Source organism: Tupaia chinensis, unplaced genomic scaffold, assembly GCF_000334495.1.
Source record: "Tupaia chinensis unplaced genomic scaffold, TupChi_1.0 Scaffold143793_1, whole genome shotgun sequence".
Lineage (NCBI taxonomy): Eukaryota > Metazoa > Chordata > Mammalia > Scandentia > Tupaiidae > Tupaia > Tupaia belangeri.
This window is the reverse complement of record NW_006203643.1, coordinates 109,183-124,047: the sequence shown is the minus strand read 5'-3', so window position 1 is coordinate 124,047 and position 14,865 is coordinate 109,183. Positions and strand designations below refer to the sequence as shown.

Below are 14,865 nucleotides of genomic sequence, written 5' to 3'. Positions count from 1 at the left end.
ATGATGTATTTTTTCTGTTTTTCTATGCAAAAATGCATCGTGACTTTTCCGTCAACCCAATATAAATTTGGGAAGGAATATGTTCAAACCATAGCAAGGTGATAATGATATTATGACTATTAAAGGAAAATGACCTTGTTCCTGGAACAAATACAGTTAAGTATGAAGGGATAAAGTGTTACCCTGTTTGCAAATAATTTGGCAAAAATAACACATTTATTTAGAGAGTGAGATGACTCAAATTTGGAAAAAGATACTGATGGGATCTATCTATAGATGGAAGGATGTATGGGTATTCAATGAATACATCTTTTTTTTAACTTTAACTTCTTTTTACTTATTTTTTTGTTGTTTGGCTTGTACAATAATTCTTGTTTGCAAAAGAACGTAAGTTTATTGAATAAGAAGCACAGTTTAAATTTTTTTTAAATAAAAGACATTGCTAAAGGGGTACCATTTACTGAGTTAAATACAACTTTTTGATTAAAACAAACAAAACAAAACAAAATGTCACTCCGCGTTAGTTCACCACAAAGCAGATTTACATATGACTGTCCACAGTAGAAAAACACGGGAAAGTTTTTATGTGATCCCAGAGGTACCCTTGTCCTTACTCATAAGAAAACAAAAATGTTTTTCAAAGTTAAAGCTATTAAGTTTCTAGAAATACAAAACACTAGCAAAACCCTTTAAGAAAGAAAAAAAAATTCTCTCATCTTCCGTTCATGGCATAAATTTTAATTTTATTTTTTTCCAGTAGAACCAAAACCTTCTGAACCCTGTGTAGTGTCATCCAAACCTTGAACTTCTTCTATTTCTGGGTAAAAAATTCGTTCACAAATGAGCTGTGCAATTCGGTCACCTTTTTTAACTTCAAACTTTTCTTTGCCAAAATTAAATAGTACAACACCAACATTTCCTCTATAATCTTCATCTATGACACCAGCTCCTACATCTACGAAGTGTTTTGCAGCCAAGCCAGAACATGGAGCTACTCTTCCATAACACCCAGAAGGAAGAGCTATCTGAATGTCAGTCTTCACAAGGGCTTTCTCCATAGGTGGCACTGTGTAATCATAGGCACTGTACAGGTCGTAGCCCGCCGCCCGTGCAGAGCCCCGGGTTGGGGCTGTGGCGTGCTCTGACAGCTGGGCAAAGCGCAGCCACATGGCACTGTCCTTCGCAGGCTGGGCCCGCTTGCTGGGGGAGACGGCGAGCGTGTCTTCAGAGCAGGTCATGACAGCGCTAGCAAACGAGCAGAGGAGAGAGAGAATACATCTTTTTTTTAAAGAGAGATTTTTGCTATAGGGCGTGTGCACTTGACAGAGAGACAAAAAGTGACAAATCACCCCCAGTGGGGCTGGCTACAGCACAGTCCTGTCTTTATTCTCTTTTCGAGATTTTGGGTACACATGCACACATGCCTGGTATGTTTTAAACCGCTGGACCCAGGACTCAAACCACAGTCAACTACTTGAGAATCCGGTGATGTAACCATTATGCCATCCACTGGTCCCATGAACACATTTTTTTTTTTACTATTTATTTATTTAATTCCATTTGTTATTATTATTAGTATTTAATTTGACCAGAGAGAGAGAGAAAGGGAAAGTGAGAAAGCAAGCTACCAGGTCCGGGCCTTGAACCTCAGTTGTCCATGTGGGAATCCGGCACCTTTAACCACCACACCCCCTGCTACCCCCATAAATACATTTCTTAACTTTATCATAGGATTAAAATTGTTAAAAATAAAAAGGTTTGGAGTAAAATACATTGTTTCCTGCCTCAGGGAACACACATGTCCATTTGGGATGACTGAAGCATTTTACTGTTGTGAACATAATGTATAAATAGCTAACATGTATTAAAAACCGGGGGCCATTCTATGCACATAATAATTTTTTCAATAAATAATAAATACATAAGGTTAAATAAAATAATTCTTTAAAAAATTACTTTTCAACTTTATTTATTATTATTATTTTCCAGTTTGTTCAGACAGAGGGAGAGAGAGAAAGTGAAAAACTAAGACACCAGACCCAGGACTTGAACTGTGGTTGGCCATGTGGGAGTCCAGCGCCTTTCACCACCATGTCACCTGCCAGTTCCTCCAAAAATAATTCTTTTTAAAAAAAACAATTTTTCACTGAATTGTTAAAATAATCCTACAGGGTAGGGATGATGATTGCTCTCCCCCCTGTTATAGATGAGGATGCCAAGACTCAGAGAGGTGATGAGACTTGTCCAAGTCACACAGATAATAAGTGGAAGAATAGGATTTGAACCAAAACAGTAACTAGACTGATTCCAGAATCCTTGTTCTTAACCATTTGACTCTGCATTTTGTGCTAGTTAAGATTGGTAGGCTTGGGCAGCTCATGGTGTGGTGGTTAAAGTGGCTGGAACTCACGTAACTGACTATGCAGTTAAAGTCTTAGACCGAGCAGCTTGAAAAACATGCAGGGCACATGTGCATACATGCCCAAAATCCTGAAAGGAAAGAGAGGTGAACAAGAAGGGATTGTGGGGTAACCATTCCCCATGTGTGTGGGGGTGTGTTTTCTCTCTCTCTTTCTGGCAAGTGTATGTGCCTTCTGACAACTTGAAAAGATTGGCAGGCTGTTAAAAAAGAGACAGAGAAACAAGAGTCAGAGAGAGAGAGAGATAGTAACAGACATGGGCAAGGAGACAAACAGAAAAAGATAGTGCTCATACGCAGGTGGCGTGGTGGTTAAGGTGCGGGACTTCTACACAGCTGACCATGGTTTGCATCCCAGACCTGGTGGTTTGCTTTCTCACTTTCTCTGTTTCTCTCTAGTCAAATTTAAAAAAATGATAACAACAACAAAAAAAATAGACACATCTTTATCAAAGGGAAAAAAAAAGGAAAAGGAAAAAATAGGTAGCTAGAGAGATACAGGAACCTCTGCCACTGAGGGTAGCCATATCTGCTTAGATCAGTCATTTAACTAATTCCCCAGGCCTCAGTTTGGTCACTTGTAAAATAGAGTAACACTATTTCAGTAAAGGAATCAAATCTGCATAGATAATAAACATGTGAAGAAAACTCCAGCTGCATAAGAACTGAGAAGCATGTCCATAAAGCAAAGAGAGAAAGATACTCATCAATTTGGCATAAATACATTTTAAAAAGTTATCCTTTTATTTACTTTATTTATTATTATTATTTTAATATTTCCAGAGAGAGACGGGATGAGGGGGGTGAGAAAGCAAGCCTCCAGGTCCGGGACTCAAACCACAATTGGCCATGTGAGAGTCCAGCACCCTTAACCACCATGCCACCTGCCAGCCCCTTATTGTTATTATTTTTTAAAATTTTATTTATTCATTCATTTTTAAAATTTTACCAGAGAGAAACAAAGAGAAAGAGAGAGAGAGAAAGAGAGAGAGTGAGAAAGCAAGCTACCAAGTCCAGGACTCAAACCATGGTTGGCCATATGGGAGTGTCCAACACCTTAACCACCATGCCACCTGCTGGTCCCCTATTGCTATTATTTTTAAATTTGCTATAGAGCATACCTGCTCACCAGAGACAAGAGAGAGAGAGACAAAGTGAGAAAGCAAGCCACCAGGTCTGGGACTCAAACCATGGTCAGTTATGTGAGAGTCTAGTGCCTCAACCACCACACCACCTGCTGGCCCCAAGTTATCCTTGTAAATAGAATCAACTTCTAGTTATTGATGTGTCAGTCATTTTCCTACTGTTTTCAGAAGCTGTCTGATTTATTTACCAAAAGTACTGCACATACATGGGTCTGGTTCTGAATTTCTGATACTCTTCCATTTACCTCTTTATTTTTTAAAGAATTACTTAGTTTTATTTATCATCATCATCATTATTATTATATTAAATTTGGTCAGAGACAGAGAGAGGAAGAGTGAGAAAGCAAGCCGTCAGGTCCAGGACTCAAACCATGGTTAGCCATATGGGAGACCAGTGCCACAACCACCATGCTACCTGCTGGCCCCACGTTGATCTCTTTATTAAACCTTAAGTTAGTTTCATGTTGTTTTAATCACTATAACAGATATAATTTCATGTTTTTCTTTAAAAAAATTTTTTAAGACTCTGGTGGGTCAGCTGGTTAGCATGGTAGTTAAGGTGGCTGGATCCCACATGACTGACTGTGTAGTTGGAGTGCTGGACCTGGTGGCTTGAGAAACATGCTGGGGGCGTGTGTGTACATGCCCAAAATCCCAAGAGGATAAAGGAGGCGAAGGGATTGTGGCATCGTTATCCGTGTCGGGGAATGATTTCTCACTCCCTCTTTCTCTCTCTGTCTCTCTCCCATGAGCACACATGCCCTATAGCAAATAGAAAGGGGGGGGGAAGAGAGAGAGAGAGAAGAGAAAGAAAGAAAAGAGAAAAGAAAAGAAAGAAGGAAGGAAGGAAGAAAGATTGATTAATTCTGGTATACTTCCTGGGTTTTTTTATTTAATAGAATTAGCTTATCATCTCATTAAAATCCTGATGTGGGGCCAAGAGATGGCATAGGTTAAGGCATTGGACTCCCATGTGGTTGTGGTTTGAGTTCCAGACCTGGCAGCTTGAGACTCATGCCAGGCATGTGTGTGTGTGTGTGTGTGTGTGTATGTGTGTGTGCCCAAAATCCAGAGAGAAGAAAGGAGGAGAAGGGTTTGCAGCATGGTCATCCCCTGGGTGGGTGATTTGTCACTTTCTCTCTTTCTATCTCTCTCTGGAGAGCTCAGCCACATAGCCACAAACCCTTTTAAAAAAAAATCCTGAGGGGGATTTGATTTCAGCTGCATTTGTTAAATAAATTAATTTTTAATTGCTCAATACCTTCTTTTTATTAAAAATAAAAGTATATGGGACCAGCAGATGGCATAATGGTTACATTGCTGGACTCCCACATGGCCGACTGCACTTTGAGTCTCAGACCCAGCAGCTTGAAACTGATGCTGGGCACATGCGCATGTGTGCCCATAACCCTAAGAGGAGAATGGAAGGGGAGGGATTGTGGCATGGGTATCCCCCTTGGGGTGATTTTTCAATCTCTGTCTCCCTGTCTCTCTCTGTGTCTCTGGTGACCGCACATGCCCTATAGCAAACACAACAACCAAAAAACCTCTTTAAAAATAAAACAAATAGGGACCAGCAGATGGCGTAATGGCTATCTCACTTTTTGTCTCTCTGTCTCTCTCTGTCTTTCTGGCAAGTGCATGCACCCTATAGCAAAAACCTCTCCAAAAAAATAATAATAATAATAAAATAAATAAAATGAAAACATATAGGACCAGCAGATGACATAATGGTTACATCCCTGGACTCCCATATTGCTGACTGTGGTTCAAGTCCTGGACCTGGTGTCTTGAAACTCATGCCAGGCATGCGTGCATGTGTACCTGAGATCCCGAGAGAATGGAAAGAGAAGGGATTGGGGAGTGACTTCTCACTTTCTCTCTCTCTCTTTCTGTCTTTCCAGTGAGTGAACATGCCCTATAGCAAATATCTCTCTAAAAATATCAAATAATGTTGACGTTTCCTGGGAACATTATGCCTAATCTCTTTCTTTTTTTTTTCTTTTTTTTTTTTTGGAGAGGTTTTCGCTATAGGGCACGTGCACTCGCCAGACAGACAGAGAGAGACATAGAGACAGAAAGTGAGAAATCACCCCCCAGAGGGGATGGTCACGCCGCAATCCCTTCTCCTCCACTCTCCTCTTAGGATCTTGGGCATGCACGCACACGCGCCCGATGTGAGTTTTAAGCCCCCCCGTCCGGGACACGAACCGCAGTCGACTACGTGGGAATCCAGCGACATAGCCGTTATGCTAACTGCTGGTTCCCTATGCCTAATCTCAATCTGCTATGCTTTTGCCGTGAGGCAACCACTTTGATCAGCTTGATGTGTAGCCTTGTTGGTCTTTTACTTACACACCCACCCCCACACACATATACACACACACTTATCCACAAGTAGAGTTATGTGAGTATATCAGTATGTGTGTGTATGTACACACAAAATACTATGCGTTTAACAAATAACGAACTATACATTAATAAGTAAGTGTCCAGGCCCAGCCTGGTAGCACAGTCAATAGCAAACTGAATTGCAGAACTGGAAGATACACATGAGCTACAGGTTCTGATGCCTGCATCAGCTTGAAAATGCACTGGGTGTTTGCACACATGGTCAAGATACCAAAGAGCAGGAGGGCCGGAGAAGGGGTATTGCAGCCTGACGAAATCCTGTTGCAGGTGTTTCTTCTCTGTCTCTCATGTGTGTGCACACACTATCACAAATAAAATAAAAATAAACTTAGAAAAATTAAGTATCCAATAAATAGAACTATTATAATAAATAACTATTAATAGCATTCATGTGATCAACTTCATGGCTCTGAAAACATCAGTCATAATGTGACTGCTTGTCTGGCCCTTTCCTTCTTCCTGGGAAAAACTAAGTTTCAGTCACCTCTAGAGTTGGGAGATTACCAAACCTAGACCTTCAACCACTTTTGTAGATTTGTGATATAAATCCTCTTCCTGTCATGTGTACTGCACATATATTTCTTAGTTTTTCTTCTGTGTTATGGCTTTGTTGATAGTATGTTTTTGGTCCTTTCAGAATTAAAAATTTGCATGTAGTTTTATAAAAATATCTATCTTTTTCTTTATGGTTTGATTTTCTCCTCTTACCTTAGAACACGTTCTCTTCATTTTCTTCTAACATGAATTTTGCTTTCTTTTTTACATATAAATCTTTTTAATTTAATGTCAGAGGGCATATGTGCATGTCTGAGAGAAAGAGAGTGAGAATTCCCCCCAACACACACACACACACACACACACACACACAGAGCCTGGTTACACTGTAATCCTTTTACCTCCAATTTTCTATCCCATCAGGATCCTGGACATGCATGCATGCCTAGAATATTTCTCAAGCTGCCAGGGCTGGGATTCAAACTCTGATCAGCCACATTGGATCTGGATTCTTCTGCACAGTATCTAACTGCTGAACTACAGGGCCAGCACTACATATGAATCTTTATTCTGTCAGCACTGTGTGATGTTGATCTAGCTTTTTAAAAAAACCCAGATATGGGCTGGTGGTTATGGTGGTTATGTGGTGGTTATGGTGCTAGACTCCCATATGGCCGACCATGGTTCGAGTCCCAGACCTGGTGGCTTGCTTTCCCACTTTCTCTCTCTCTCTCTTTCTCTCTCTGGTCAAATTGGAAAATGATAATAAATAAAGTTAAAAGAAAATAATTCTTTAAAAATAAATAGTTAAATAAAATAATTCTTAAAAAAATAGTTGGGTCAGCAGGTGTGGTAGTTATTGCACTGGATCCCACATAACCAGCTATGTAGTTGGAGTACCATTCCCAGTGGTGAAAATCACACTGGTCATGTATGCATATATGCCAAAACCCAAAACTCCAAGAGGAGACTGGAGGAGACGGAACTGTGGCATGGCCACCTCCCTCAGCGGGCCATTTCTCACTTTCCCTCTCTCTCTTTCTTTCTTTTCTTTCTTTTTTCTTTTCTTTCTCTCTTGTTTAAAGAGAGATATTTTTACTATAAGGCGTGTGCACTCACCTGAGAGACAAAGAGAGAAAGTGAGAAATCACCCCCAGGGGGATGGCCACGCCGCAATCCGTTCTCCTCCAGTCTCCTCTCAGGATTTTGGGCACGCACTCACACGTGGCTGACGTGAGGTTTAAGCTGCTGGTCTGGGACTCAAACCATGGTAGACCGTGTGAGAGCCCAGCAATGTAAGCATCACGCCGTCTGCTGGGCCTGGGAGTGCTTTCTTACTCTCCTTCCATCCCCTTACCCCCACACCCCTGTTCTGTCTCTTTCCAACAAGCATGCATGCCCTCTAACAGTCTGACTCTATTTGTCTATTTCTATGGTAACACCATGTTATTTATATTTATTTATTTATTTGCTACAGGGGACATGCACTCGCCAGAGAGAGAGGGAAAGTGAGAAATTACCCCCCTTATAACATGACCATGGGATGGCCATGTTACAGTCCTTTCTCCTCCATTCTCTTCTTGGGATTTTTGGACACACATGTACACATGCCCAGCATGATTTTCAAGCCACTGGGTCTGGAACTCCAACCGTGCAGCTGGCCCATGCGGGATCTGGCACCTTAACCTCCACGTCACCTGCTGACTCACACCAAGTTATCATTATTATTTTTAAGAATTATTTAACTCCCTTCGTCTTTTTCTTTCTATCTCTCTCACTCTTTTCTTTTTTCCCTTTCCTTTCCTTTCCCTTTCTTTCTTTCTCTTTTCATTTCTCTTCTCTTCTCTTCTCTTCTCTTCTCTTCTCTTCTCTTCTCTTCTCTTCTCTTCTCTTCTCTTCTCTTCTCTTCTCTTCTCTTCTTTTCTCTTCTCTTCCTTTCCTTCCTTCTCTCTCTGTCTCTGTCTCTCTCTCCCACCAGAGAGGGACAGAGTGAGAGAGAGAGAGAGAGAAAGTAAGAAAGCAAGCTGCCAGCTCCAGGACTCGAACTGTGGTCGGCCCTGTGTGAGTCCAGTGCCCTTAACCACCACACTACCTGCCAGCCCCAATACACTGTGTTATTTTTATGACAGTGGTTTTTGTAGTCAATTTTAATAAGCCAAGGCCTTGACATCTTACCACTGTTCTTTTCCTTAGCTATTCTTAAATATGAATTCTAGCACCAGGTGCTTTCCCACTTTCTCTTCTCTGTCTGTCTCTCTCTCATTCTGTTCTCTGGTCAAATTAAAATAAACAAACAAATAAAGTTAAGAAAAATGTGAAATTTTCTATCTGAAGCTTAAAATAATTTTATCCAGTTCCAGGAAAAACCCAATTAGGTTTCTGGCTGACATTTATGTATTAATGAATTTATATACTGAAATTATGTATACTGAATTTATATATTAATGTAGGATTAGGGAAGTTTGATGGTTTCGTGACAAGGAACTGTAGTATGCGTCACATGCATTATGTAATACTGCAAGCAGGGTCTGGGCTAGCAGCCCATAATGAAACACTTGGACATTTCTTCAGGAAAATGTGTGCATGTTCACACTGTTTTATATAAAGACTATATATAGACAGCTATATATAGTCTCATGTCCATTCAGATTAGGTTTTGGCACTAGATAAGTTTGTGCTTATAGAAATCTTTTGCTTATTTTATTAATTTTTTTTTTCAGTTTGTTTTATTCAGTGTATGATGTCTTTCTTTTCTTGAATACTTTTCCTCTTGGTTTTAAAGTATTATTTATTTATTTTATATAAAGACTATATATAGACAGCTATATATAGTCTCATGTCCATTCAGATTAGGTTTTGGCACTAGATAAGTTTGTGCTTATAGAAATCTTTTGCTTATTTTATTAATTTTTTTTTTCAGTTTGTTTTATTCAGTGTATGATGTCTTTCTTTTCTTGAATACTTTTCCTCTTGGTTTTAAAGTATTATTTATTTAGCTTTATTTTTTTTGAGAGGTTTTTGCTATAGGGCCCGTGCACTTGCCAGAAAGACAGGGAGAGACAGACAGAAAGCAAGAAATTACTCCCCAGGGGAGATGGCCACGCTGCAATCCCTTCTCCTCTATTCTCCTGTAGGGATGTTGGGCATGCATGCACACATGCCGAACGTAAGTTTAAGCCACCGGGTCCGGGACTCTAACCATGGTCGACTACATGGGAGTCCAGCAACATAGCTATTATGCCAGCTGCTGGCCCCTTAGCTTTATTCATTTATTTTTAAAAAATAATTATTTATTTAATTTTATTTCTTCATTCATTTATTTTAATTTGACCAGAGAGAGACACACAGAGAAAGAGAGGGAAAGTGAGAAAGCAAGCCACTAGGTTCAGGACTAGAACTGGTCGGCCATGTGGGAGTGTCCAGTGACTTGACCACCATGCTACCTGCTGGTCCCAGCTTTATTTTTTTTAAGAGAGAAATTTTTGCTATAGGGTGTGTGCACTCTCTGGAGAGACAGAGACAGAGAGACAGAAAGCGAGAAATCAACCCCCAAGAGGAATGGCCACACTGTAGTCCCTTTTCCTCCATTATCCACTCAGGATTATGGGCACATGTGCGCATGCACCCGGCCTGAGTCTTTTTTTTTTTAATAATTATTTATTTCATTTTATTTGTTGTTATGTTTTTTTTTTATTTGACCAGAGAGAGGCAGAAAAAGAGAGAAAGGGAAAGTGAGAAAGCAAGCCACTAGGTCCAAGACTTGAACCACAGTCAGTCACTGTGGGAGTACAGCGTCTTAACAACCATGCCACCTGCTGGCCCTGCTCCTGGTATGTGTTTTAAGCTGCTGGGCCTGGTACTCAAACCACGGTCAACTACATGAGAGTCCAGTGATGTAACCATTATACCATCTGCTGGTCTCATATTTATTATCATTATTATTATTTTCAATTTGCTTTAGGACACATGCACTCACAGAAAGAGACAGAAACACAGAGAGAGGGGGAAAATGAGAAAGCAAACCACCAGGTCTGGAACTTGAACCACAATCAGCCATGTAGGAAGTCCAGCACCTTAACTCCCACTAACCCCCCCCCCCCCTGCGGGTCCTAAGTTTTTCTTTTTTTTTTTTTTTTTTAGGGCATTTTTTTTTTTTTTTTTTTTTTTTCAACTTTATTTATTTATTTAATTTTTTGAGCAGATAGGGACAGAGAGAGAGGGAGAAAGTGAGAAAGCAAGCTGTCAGGTCCAGGACTTGAACTGCAGTCGGCCATGTGAGAGTCCAGTGCCCTTAACCACCATACTACCTGCTGTACCTAAGTCTTGGTTTTTCTGACATTCACATTGCTGCTGTTGCTTTCTGTGTGTTTGCCAGGTATAACTTTAGATTTCCTTAATTTTCAACCTTTCTTTTTTTTTATTTTTTTTTTATTTTAATTTTTTTTATACCCTAACCCTGACCCTGACCCTGACCCTGACCCTGACCCTAACCCTACCCCCTAACCCTAACCCCTAACCCTAACCCCTAACCCTAACCCTAACCCTGACCCTGACCCTAACCCTACCCTGACCCTGACCCTGACCCTAACCCTAACCCTAACCCTAACCCTAACCTTGACCCCTGACCCCTGACCCCTGACCCTGACCCTGACCCTAACCCTAACCCTAACCCTAACCCTAACCCTAACCCTAACCCTCAACCTTTCTTGATCACCTAGTTTTAGGCCTCTCTCATTAAAAAAAAAAAAATAAGCCAGATTTATGTGTTTTTGGTTTTGTTTTTTTTTACACAATTGATAGTGAAATATTTAGAATACTTTTACTCTTTTAGTCTTTCCCTTGTTTCCTGGCCCTTGAATTGGGGAGTCAGAACACTTCTAATTCTTATTCTTCCTTAACATTTGGGTTTTGCTTAGACAGCTTTAATTGTTTTCCTGTTTAAATTCCAGGCTATCATTATATTTTCTTACTAACACACTAAGTTGCTTATGTTTCCAAAATCTTAATACAACATATAACATTACAAACATACAATATTACAAATCATATTGTCTTTGTTATTTTATGTTTATTTTAACTAATCTACTAAAAACTTAAGGGCCAGGTGGTAGCAGTGGTAACAGAACTAGACCCACACACAGGAAGTGTCCTGGTTTCGCATCCCAGGCCCTCCTTGAGCACGTTGAGTGTGCATGTGCCCATGATCCAGGCTGGCTAAGACCGTGGGTAGATCATGGCATGAGGACACTCTTGGGAGTGCTGTTTCTCTTTCTCTCTCGGAAAAGAAATAATCAGTCATCAGAAAAGTCATGACGTATTTTTCTGTGAAAAAATGCGTCATGACTTTTCCAATAACCCAATAAATAAATAGACTGAAAAAGCAAAGTGTGGCCCACCACCATTTACCTTCCCTTTTGCCTTCTCTTACCTTGAGCTCTTGTAGTCATTCAGTAGTCATTTGCTTAGACAATTTGTTTTCTTCCAATAGGGTTCATGAGTTAGACATACTCTGATGGTCAGAAAGTCCTTCTCTGGCCCACCACGTCTGTACTATCCTGACTGGGTGTGGGACCCTTGGATCTCAACCTTCCCAGTCCTCCGTAGGTGCTGTGAGCCACCATCTTCTTGCTTCCAGATCTGTAGAGCCTGGAAAAAGGCCTAGAAAAGAGACCTACCTCCAAGTCTCTCTACTTTTTCACTTAAATCATCAAGCCTTAGCTCTGCTTTGAAATGGTTCTTCTATTATGTCTTTTAGACTATTAGTTTGATTTCAATAGTGTGACCTTTTTCATTTTACTTTTTAATAAATGGGCTTTTTTATTTTGGTTTTTAGTTTCGCTATAAGGTATGTGTGCTCACCAGAGGGAATGGCCACACCACAATCCCTTTTCCATTGTCCTCTTCAGATTTGGGGCATGCATGCACACATGCCCAATATGATTTTCAAGCCACCAGGTCTGGGACTTGAACTGCAGAATTGACCATGAAGGATTTAGCTGCCTTAACCTCTGTACCACCTGCGGGCCCTAATAAGTGTTTTAATGTTTTAGAAAGACCACTCTGGCAGCTATTAGGAGAGATTAGAGAGGGACGAAGAGCAAGCAGAGACTGGTCAGGGGGCAGTTTCAGGTGAGAGATATGGTGGTTCATACAGAGGGACAGTGTGGAGAAAAGAGGTGGAATTGAAGTACAATTGACATACAGAAGCCACAGGGCTTGGCAGTAGTTTGGACCCAGGGAGTGAGAGAGTAGGAAGGGCAAGCATGTCTCTTGGGTTTCTGGCTTAAGCAACTGAACAGATAGAAATGCTATTCACTTGGATGGAGAGTGGATCTCAGGCCTCCCTTTCAACTCCTTTAGGTTTCAGTATAACATTCAGGGAGAGACAGTGACATTCAAGGAGAGGCAGTGACATCCAACTGTGGTCCAAGGTTTGCTTCCCTCTCAGCTCTGTGGGAGAAAGTGTGGTGGACTCCATGAAGTAATGCTTAGTGATGGTGTTTGCCTGCAAATTACAGTGGCTTAAACAAATAAAATATGGTTTCTTTCATTTAACAGAGTTTGAAAGAGAGAAGAGGCAGACTAATACCCATGGCATACCTGTTCCCCAAATAACTTTTCTAAAATATATCTGAGCTCTGGATTGAGTAAGGTAAATGAGGTTCAGATCCCAGCCCTGTAGTTTCCTGGATGTAGAATCTTGGTCACTTACTAAGCTGACCTGTAGCACAGTGGTTAAGCCCTATGCGTTGGGTAATTGGATCCCACATGGCCAACAGTGGTTCAAATCTTGGTCCTGGTGGCTTGAAAAACCGGGTGGGCATGTGTGTCCCAAATCCTAACAGGATGGAAAAATGGTAGAGAAAGGATTGTGATGTGAGCATACCCCATTAGGTGGTGATTTCAGTATCTCCCTTTCTCTAGCAAGTGCATATACCCTCTGGCAATTAAAAAAAAAAAAGAATCTTGGTCATATACTATTTGTTCCACATCTTTTTGTCATGGTCTGTAAAATGAGAATGGTAATGGTAGTCTTTACTATTTATGGGAGGAGGACTAGCATGAATATGAGACTAGGAATTTGGGCTCTCCAGCTTTGGGCCTGGGCCTCAAATGTCGGTCCTTTCACTCACTAGCTGTGGTAGGATCTTATTGTGACTGCGTCTGTTTCCTCATACAGAGTGGCAATGATAGTAGTCCCTATCTGATAGAATTGATGGAATGTTCAAAGTTAATGTTCGCAAATGGCTTAGAACAGTTCTTGGCACTTAGCACTGTGAAAATGTTAGCTAGTATTATTTCTTTTTTAAAGTTTTTCTTTCTTTCCATAAGAGAGGCAGAACAAAGAAAGAGGGAGATAGAGAGACAGTGACCCCCAACAGGATCTTCATACTCCAATTCACCCCCCAGCCTCAACTATCCTGGGTCATGGGCACATGCTTCCAGCATTCTCAGTGAGGTCTCAGGACATGATCCCAGAACCTTTCCCATCAGAGTCCAGCTGTTTTACCGCTGTAGTACTACCAAGCCTCCAGTATTCTTCTTCTGTTTTTTTGTTTTTTTTTTTGTTTTGTTTTTTTAAGAGAGATTTTTGCTATAGGGCACATGCACTCGCCAGAGAGAGAGAAAGTGAAAAATCGCCCCCCTGGGGAATAGCCACATCACAATTCCTTCTTCTCCATTCTCCTCTTGGGATTTTGGGCATGCATGCACACGCCCCCAGTGTGAGTTTTAAGCCACCAGGTCCAAGGTTCACACCATGGTTGACCACGTGAGAGTCCAGTAAAGAAACCATCTTGCCACCTGCTGGTCTCATTCTTTTTTTAAAAAAGTTTTATTTTTTATTCATGATAGAGCATATGTATGCACAAGAGTGGGGTACCCTCAATGGGATCTCATCATGCTGCAGTCCCCCTCCTCTAGCCCTCCAGTTCCTTTGGATCTTGGGCACACAGGCATGTACCTGACATGCTTTCAGGACAACCCAAGGATCTGAGCCTCTGGTTGCCCATGTGGCCTCCAGCACTGCAGTTCAGTTTGCTACTGGGTACACTACCAGGCGAGGCCTGTTATTTCTTACATTAATGTCAAGCCTTGTACAAGTGCCTGGTACATAGTAAGTGCTCAATAAATATTACTTGATATCATTAAAATATGAGAGGTATGGGGTCATAAGGTGGCATGGTGGTTAAGGTGCTGGACACTATCACATGGCTGACCATGGTTCAAGTCCTGGACCTGGTGGCTTGCTTTCACACTTTTCCTTTCTCTCTTTCTATGTCTCTCTCTGGTCAAATTAAAATAAATAAATAAAATTAAAATAAATCATTTTTAATAAAGTATATTTATTTAAAGAATATTTTAACTTTACTTATTTTAATTTGACCAAAGAGG

General features: G+C 40.8%; 1 protein-coding gene and 1 pseudogene across 1 annotated transcript in view; one reads left to right on the top strand and one right to left on the bottom strand.

Moving 5' to 3' along the window:
- Positions 1-14,865, top strand: part of TBC1D25 (TBC1 domain family member 25) — a gene marked incomplete at its 5' end in the record, with an annotated part of 26,170 nt that overhangs the window by 4,612 nt on the left and 6,693 nt on the right.
- LOC102474083 (deoxyuridine 5'-triphosphate nucleotidohydrolase, mitochondrial pseudogene) lies at positions 723-1,256 on the bottom strand (annotated as a pseudogene).